Genomic DNA, 9031 nt, shown 5'->3' with positions numbered 1-9031 from the left:
GGCGTAAGCGTGTTTGTGTGGTTGTATGTGTATGTATGTCTGTGTGTGTGTGTGTGTGTGTGTGTGTGTGTGTGTGTGTGTGTGTGTGTGTGTGTGCAGCCTCCTTGCACAGACAGGCTGACTCTTAATTTGTTTGTTTATCAGCGGTTCACAATGCACAGGCTTTGTTGCTTGACTGTGGGTCTTTCTGCCACTGACTTCCTGTCTGTACCAACCTGCTTCCTGCGTGCCTCCACCAGCTTCCTCCCCTCGCTGGATTAGTGTGTGACTCTGCTGATAAAGACATAATGGCACTCAATCTATTTTTGTTCTCTCGTCTTCGTCACTACCTGACCGCCCGCAGCAGTTGGACGCCGTCACCGCGTCCACATCTGTCTTCATTGCATGTAATAGAGATCGACAGAGAAGCTAACATGGGGGTTTCCAGGCAGACGGATGGACTGAGCACGGACGGGGAGAGTTGGGTAACGGATGGCTCTGGGATGGTCAAACATTTTTCTTCTCTTGATACTGAGAGCACCCCACCACCACCACCACCCCTCTGCTTCTCCCCTTCCAGCCCCACAGACAGATTGCTTGGCCTTGGATGGAGTGAGTGTGCTCGAGGAGAGGGGGACTCTGCCCTGATTTATACTCTGTTTCTAGGCCACGGCCTTCATGTAACACCCTACAACTTCCAATCCCCTGACTTTTGCGATGCTTAAAGGGGCTTGTTGAGAACTAAAACATTTGCACAATTATTGGCGGCTGCAGGCCTGCCGCTGCTGTCATTATTGTTTACTGTTATATCATGCTGTTAATTTAAAATGTCCTTCGGTCCTCTGGGAACCTAAACTAAAAACACCACCAGGAATCCCCTGCGTGTCCCTGACTCCAGCAAAAAAAAATGCTGTTTACTCTCCCTTTCACCCGATTCACCCTCCCAGGGCCCCATTGGCTGTCAGTGGAACCATTCATCCTGCGAGGAGCCAATGAGCGATAGGCTCTTGCTCCAATTCTAGCCAATCGAACGACGCGCATTAGTGGCATTGAAGGAGATGCTGGGAATAGCCGGCTTGCGTTTATGGGCTGCTGCCTGCCTGACAGAAAGCAGAACCCCCCAACGGGAGAAAAAAAGCAATTAGGCAATTACACCATCGAGTTCTATGAGGATCCCACATCACACTGTTTTCTTAGCCTCTTTGTGGTCCGATAAGGGACGACCGCTGCCACGGCTGAGGCTGAGGCTGAAAAATGATGGCTGGAAGGACTTGTGGAGGGTGGCAGGGAAGAAGGATGGGGAGGGAAGAGGGATGGGGAGAAGCTGGACAGCGGAGAAGGATGAGAAGGGAACAAGAGAAGGAGAAGGGTATAAGAGGTATAATAGAAAGGGGCAAGTAAAGGCTAAAGTTTAAAGAGGGGATGATTGTCAGACGAGGAGTTCGGTGAAAAATATGTGAATTTGTGTTCTTTTCGTTCCGCATCCACCGAAGTGCATTTTATTTGAACCTGTGTGAAATGTATTCGGCATCTGATTAGGTGAACGTGAACCAGGGGAAGAAGGTAAAAGAATTACTGATACGTCACATGAAGAGAATTAAATCAATAGGAACTGTAGTTGGGGTGAAAAGTTTGAAAACTAGTTCGGAATCAATCCCGATTCAATATTAAGCAAGACGCCAGATCTGAAGCCTCGGAGATATTGGGAAATGTATCAAACATTCTGATTATTTAGCAGGGGAGGACAAGCGGTTGGCAGATGCTAAAGTGTTAAATTTATCCCACATATCAGGCTGTTTGAGTCTGGGGGACATGTCTATACCGCCTGCCTGCTTTGCCACACGCTCAATCCAAGCTAACGCGTCATTCAATACCAAATATGGCTTGTGGGAGAACTGAACCAAGAACAGATGTGATCAATCAGGGAGTTTTTTTTTTTCTTCTGCAAATGAAAAAAAAAAAAGCATATAGTATTTCATATGCTTGAATTAATGTGTGAAAGGGTCTGAAAATAAAAAAAGAAAATGTGCCGATGTATTTTCCTCCGGAGACATTTCCATCATGTTGTTAAGGGGATGGAAATGAAGCTGCAGCTGTTCACAGTCACAGAAGAGCGTGATGTGAATACGTCAGGTTATCACGTTGTGAAAATTTGCTTATCTGCGAGGCTGAAAAACTAGCTGGCTGTTACTTTCAAATACTTTTAAAGATACCTGTGTGGAGATGCAATGGAAGCTCCTTTGAGATAAAGAGGTTTATATTTTGCATTATGCCTTTTTTAGCCTGGCAATTTCAGGTAATTTCTCCAATATTTGGCTAACATTGAAGCTCCCTTTCAATTATGAGTACTTCGGGTTATTCTTTTTGCTTTTTACTGTATTTTTTTTATTGGGTTGCATGATTGCTTGGTAATTCACAAATGGCATTTTATCTCCAGAAACACAATCAAATATGCAATTTTAATCAGATTTCTTACATGTAAAGACATCCTAAAATAATTTCATGACATACTGAAGAGATTTCACGATATAATATTTTTACTGGATTATTTGCAACATGTTTGTATGCAGGATATGAATTCGGGAAAGACATTCATTTCTTTTAGTTGAAGAAAGACAAACATGATGAAGTTTTCACAAACAAAAAGGCAGAATTTAAGTCTGGAGAGAAAAAAAAAACACCTTTCTTTCCCCAGTATTCCACAGCAAACACAATATTGTGAACATGCATAATAATATATGAATTATTCATTGTATTTGTGGCTGAAAGCCTCAAGGTCTGAAAAGTATCGGCAGACAAGACTCCCTCTGTAAACACAGCCTTTGATTTCTCTGGCAGGTGAGTCTTGGCATCCATCCACTTTCTCTGTCACCCTTCCGTGTTTGCAGAGAAGAGCTCCGCGAGCTCTTTTGATGCGGGGTGACACGGAGGTCAGATGTGCCGAGTCACGCTTAGAAGAGAATGCTGAGTCAGAAGAGCAAATCCTAGTTGGCGGAGCGTTTGTCTGACCGACTGAGGAGCAGGACTCCTGGGTGGTCCCTCTTCCTCCTATTCTTTCTCCTTTTCTGTCTTTCTCTCTCCTTGTATGTCATTCCCTCTCTGCTCTTCATCCCTTCCTTGTTTCTTACTCCCACTTCTCTGTGGCTCTCCTTTACTTTTCTCATACACGTCCATCCCTCTTGCAAACTGCCCCATTACAACCCTGATAAAAGCCATAAACTGTTTTCTGGAGCATTCCTTCATTTTTTGCCTCTCCTCCGCCTCCTATCATCTAACTCTCTCTTCCGAGGCCAGTGGTTCCCTCTTTAAGTGCCACCGAGAGACGCGCGGAGTCCTTTAAGAGCATTTCCAAGCTAATAAACAATTGTCAAGTGAGAAGGAAAACAGAGGGATACTGGCCACTTTAAAAGCACATCAAAGAGTGCAAGGAGGGGAAGCCCGAAGACACACAACATGGACGGATGATGACATCATGCGCGACAACAGGCGCACGCATCAAATAAAGCAACGCTGAAATTCTGCGAAATGCAGTGAAAAAGTCGGAGAAGCCGCGGCCGGGGTTCATTGAATTCCGTCCTCAAATCTAACTTCAAAATGACCGAGCCTCTTTCTGTCACAGACGACCGGTGCAGATAGAAGCCAAAATAAGAAAAACAGTAAAGATAAGATATGCGCAATTAAATGGCAACTTTGAGGCGGAAATGCAGCGATCCAAAATCAGCAAACCTAGGAACAGCCGCCGACTTCTGGATGTGGGAGGTTCTAAGACGGAGATAAAAAGTCCCTACAGCCATGAGACGGAGTGGAGAAGGTCTCAAGATTCCATTTTACAACGGTGGGAATTAACTGACTGGTTTGGACCTCAAATACAAATGAATGCTAATGTTTGTTGCCTCTTTTAGTGAGAAAAGACCAACCAACACTATTCTAACAACTCTATAATACTTAATGTTTCTGGATCCAGGAGCTGACTTGTATACAGAAACAGCGGGAATTTTCTGAACTTCAGTTTCATCACTGCTGAATCACTGCAATCCAGATAACTTTATTTTTTAGGAGAGTTAGTCTAAGATCAGTACTGAGCCTGAAATCTTCCAGAACGCTGATGGAGAAAAAAAAAAGATCTTTACATGAAAGCAGGCAGAGGAAAACGGGCACTGTGATTTAAAGCTGTCCTTTCCTTTGATCCCTGCATCTAACCCTATCCTTTAAATCCATTCCTTTCACACCAAACAACTAACTTCAAGTTCTCTTGCACTCAATCCATAAATCTCATTATTGGTCATCCTCCAGTCCTCCTGCCTGCTGGCAGTTCCAACCTCAGCATCCTTCTACCAATATATTCACCATACTTCCTCTGTGCATCTCCCAACTGTCTCAGTCTCTCCAAAATATCCAACTCGTGCTGTCCTTCTAACGGACTCCTTGATCCTACCCATCTTCCTTACTCCCAAATGGGACCTCAACATTTTCATCTCTGTTACCTCCTGCTCTGCTGCCTGTCTTTTCCTCAATGCCAGTGTCTCTAAACCATCCACCATGGCTGGTTTCACCTTTATCTTCTACATCTTTCCTTTCATTCTGACTGATTTTATTGCACATTTCCGCTGACACTTTTCTTCAGCCGTTCCTGCCTGCTTGCGCATGTTTCTTCACCCAGTGTAAAAAAAATGTCTTGTATTTATAGCACTGATGACATAATACTGTGGGAGTGTGGGCATCATTACATCATATGTTTATAACCATTATGACATCAAATACCATGTAATAAGTATTAATGCCAAAGTAAATTTCAGACAGCATACACATTCTGTTCTGATTTCTTTGCTGCCAGGAAAAAGGAAAAAATGTTGGATCGAGGGGTGGACTTGGATAGACATGCCATATTGTAGGCGCCGAAGACTCTGGAAACAAAAGACTAAAATAGTTTCTGAAATACGAATTTACAAAGGAAGCTGTTTGTGATTGGGCCAGAGGGCCAGTGCAGTTCTGTGTCACGAAAAAAGGGCAGGACTTGAGGTAACTTTCAAGTTTTAGGTTATGGGATGGTTCCATCCATCCATACATACATACATACATACATACATACATACATACATACATACATCGGTTTGTCATGGAACTTTACCAGGGGCTCGGCCTTTAAACCCCTTCATGACTATAAATTGAATCATCTAAGAGGAATGTTTCTGCTGTTTTCTTGCTGATTATTGCTCATGGAATTTTCGCGGAGGCGCAGAAAATTCAGCACAAAAATCTGAACATGGAACAGATGAAGATCAAGAGCCGAGCCGAGTAGCAAGGTTTAGTGTCGCAAGGCGGGGGGCCGTCCGTCCTGTCCCAGACATGGCTGGTACCTGTCCAAACGAACGTCTGTGCTAAGGCTGAGCAGCCTCTCCTACAGATGGAGAGGGTTGTTTTCTTTGCCTTCGATTACCGGTGCATTCCAAAAACAGATATCTGTAACCCTCTCCTTGTCTCTGTCAGCTGTTTTAAATCACCAGCAGTCCAGGGAATCCCAACAATTTTCATCACACTTTTTCTCTTTTTCTCCCAATGTGTAATCATACCAAACCTGTGATTTACTTTTTATGTTTCCCGTTGTATTTCAAATTTCCCTGTTCTATTTCAAAGTGTAATCCAGCCATTGTTTCCTGTCTTTGACGTACTGTCCCTCTTGAAGTTTAACATGTTATATAATATCTAAATAACCATCTCTATGTTGAATGAATGGAGGATCCCAACCAAGGGCCCGTGCCTATTGGAATCAATGAGAATATTTTTTTTTTTTGCATTTTGCAGGGCATTCTTAGTTTATCTGGAGTGACAACAGCAGAGTTCTTTTATTTTCTAGATACTTGAGCGGACAAACAGGATTTCATGGGGAACAGATGACTGGCTGAAGTTTAAAAGAATCCACTCCTTAAAGTTTTGGCGAATATTGTGTTTTTTTTTCAGTCATTTAGTACTGAGGATGAAGAAACTTGCCCATAATTTAACCGAGCTTTTATTCAGACAATTACTCAGTGGGACCATAATTTCTCCCGTCAGGTGGACGTCTGGAAAGGAATTTCCTCTCACACCTCCACATTGCCACCCCATTCCACCAAACTGCCCCCCCCCACCCCCACCCCACCCAAACTACTCCTCCCATCCCTGCTTGAGGAGCCAGGCTGGTCATGCCGGGGGGGGAGACACTCTTCTGTTGGGCAGGCAGGGAAGGGCGGGGGGCAGGGAGAGGAGGGAGATAAGTCGACTTCACGGCATGTGACATAAATCACATCAAGACATGACAGCAGGACATTGAGCAGGACCGCTGATAAAGCTCACCATGTGGGGGTGGGGGATGGAGGGGGCAAGAGAGAGAGAGAAAGAGAGAGAGAGCGAGAGAGAGAGAGAGAGAGAGGGAGAGGGAGAGAGGGGCCCTCTCAGGTTATTACTGGCTCTGAACTCCAATCTCTTGCAATCATTGCCCACTAATGAGCCAGAGGCTCCTTAGCAAGTGGGTGGCAGCATTTAATACAGCCGTCTGCTTCTGCTGCGCTCCACTGTAACCAGGACACTGATATTGTGATGAGCTAATAGTCTGGGCAAGAGATATTATCTGTGAGATGATTGGATGGTGTGCGTTCAGTGGGAGAGGGGTGACAATTGGTGCAGTTCCCTCGCGTAATTGGCCGGGACCACTTGACAGAACTCTTACTGTCATATCCTGGAGTGTTTAATAATAAGAAAAAAAACATGTCTCACCAACACACTTGCATAATGTTATCTGGAAGTCCGGTCTGTCAGCTTTTGGGTTAAATGCAGAGCTGATGCAAGGCAACACAAGCCCTTTTCTCATATACACACACGCACACACACACACACCGCAGACCTTAAATAATCCATGCTTTGAGCCTGATGGGATACATGTGCGGTAACTAATGTCAGAATAAGTTGTATCGGTCAATAAGCCAACCGGCCCCGTTGTGCAGGTCCGACTTATCACTTTTCCCTTTTCTCCGACGGGCTTGAAGTAGGGCAATAGAGGTTCTGGCCGAGATATCAAACTTTTTGAGGTGCTCTGACAAATTGCAACACAGACTTGAAAACAATCTGTCTGCAGAACCATTGAGATTCTCCATGAAGCCAGATGCTGATACCATCAAACACACTGAGGCAAAAGTATGAGATTTATGACCAAATTACAGTCCAGTGGCTGTAAAATATTCATCCAGCATCCCTGCATGTTTCCCTCAGTGCTCCCCTGTCCTACCAACACCACCTCTTCACGCTCAGGGCAGACATGTCGTGGTGGATGGTGAAGCGCCAGGAAAATGCCACACAAAGATTGTCAGTCCAATCTTTTACCGTTACAAACATCACTGTTCATAAACACTGCAAGTGAAATTCACGGATTCTCAGTATCACTTTACAGAAACAAACAAACTTGAAAAAGTCTTTCAACTCAGTGATTTACAGCCCAACTACTCCATCTATCCTACCTCCACAAACACCACCACCACCACCACCACCACCCTGGAGAAAGGGTCATGTTTAATTCTTTTATTCCCCGCAAACCACTCCTTTGTTTTTCAGCATTTTTGATGCCAGCATGGCAACCAAAGACACACTTGCTAAAAACTGGAATTGGAACTGTTATTTTGTGTTAGATGACTTTCCACATAAATGTCAGCAAAATAAAACACTTCTCAGCTCTTCAGAGGGGGTTCTGTGGGAGTGACATAGAACTATGGAACCCATAAGATGATATTTTGGCAACTGTATTGAAAAACGGTCTGAGGGTGAAGAGATCGCACACAATGCCAGAGGAATCATTTGGAGTATCTGATAACTCAAGAAAGTTTAAACACATCTCACACATTACATCTGCGTGTTTGGGCTTGGCACCCTGTTGAACAGCTCCTTTTTAAGTCTTCTTTCAGCCAGAGAGACTTTCTCTAGCCTCTGTCCTCACACTTGTGCCTTCTGAACAAAAAGAAGTTGGGGATTTGTAAACTGTTTGACGGCTTGGCATTTCTGACGCACGGCTTAAATTAACTGTTTACCCGAAAGGCTAATTTGTTAGTAAAACCAAGCGCCCGTCCATCCCTGCATATGGCCTGTACATCACGGCTGCAGCCATATTAGCCAAGCAAAGTACGACAGTGACAAATTAGTGCTGTCACTATGGTGGCATCTGGCTTGGAAAGCTCCCCGCTGAAAATACGGCGGGAAATATGTGTGCAAATAAAGAATGAAAGGTAAGCATGTATGCTTTTAAGTCACAAAGCGTTGATGAAATCCCAAAGTGATGATTACAAAAATCCTTGGAAACACTCTCTGTCTCATGTGTTCACATTCCAGTCACTTTCATAGACACCTACTCCTTGCGTCAAGACTGTTACCTGGTGGAAAAAAAGTTACATTTTCATCCTGCTGTTTGGAAAGACAGCAGGGAGTCAATTGTCTTTTGACCCCTGGGTTTAGGTTAACAGTGAAGAAAATGATTACCAAGCTTCATCACCATTTTGAAGACGGAGGCCAAAATCCACGCGAGCAGTGGGATGAAGTTGCGTGATCGGGTCCATCATCGGCATCTGTTGCAACATCCCCTTGTGTGTCTTGTGTGTTTCACCATTCACAGAAGTCAATAATTTTAGTAGTTTTCAACTACACAGGACATATTTATGTGTGTCTGTTACTATTGTGTGTGAGTGTGTGTGTGTGTCTATTCCTCTTATGTGTTTTGTTTTTTTTTAAATGAAATTTTTAGGTTACTGGTAGGATCAGCTTGTGTGATAAGTTAGTGTGATGTCATTTGAATTGTGTGGTAACTGTAACTGTGTGAGTGAGTGTGTATGTGTGTGTGTGTGTGTGTGTGTGTGTGTGTGAGTGTGTGTGTGTGTGTGTGTCTTTGCATGCTGGGATACCTCATGCCTGTCTCATTGTCCTGGGTCCTGTAAGACAAAGGGTTAAGTAAATGTTTGGGGAAGATAAGGCCTCTCACCCTGACAGGCAGCAGGCCCCACTTCAGAGGGGGATCTAGACCCAAATACATCATGCACAC

This window comes from Fistularia commersonii, chromosome 14 (assembly GCF_037954325.1).
Source record: "Fistularia commersonii isolate RoL2024-O1a breed Wild chromosome 14, RoL_Fcom_v1.0, whole genome shotgun sequence".
Taxonomy (NCBI): Eukaryota; Metazoa; Chordata; class Actinopteri; order Syngnathiformes; family Fistulariidae; genus Fistularia; species Fistularia commersonii.
The sequence above is the reverse complement of the archived record's forward strand: the minus strand, read 5'-3'. Positions refer to the sequence as shown.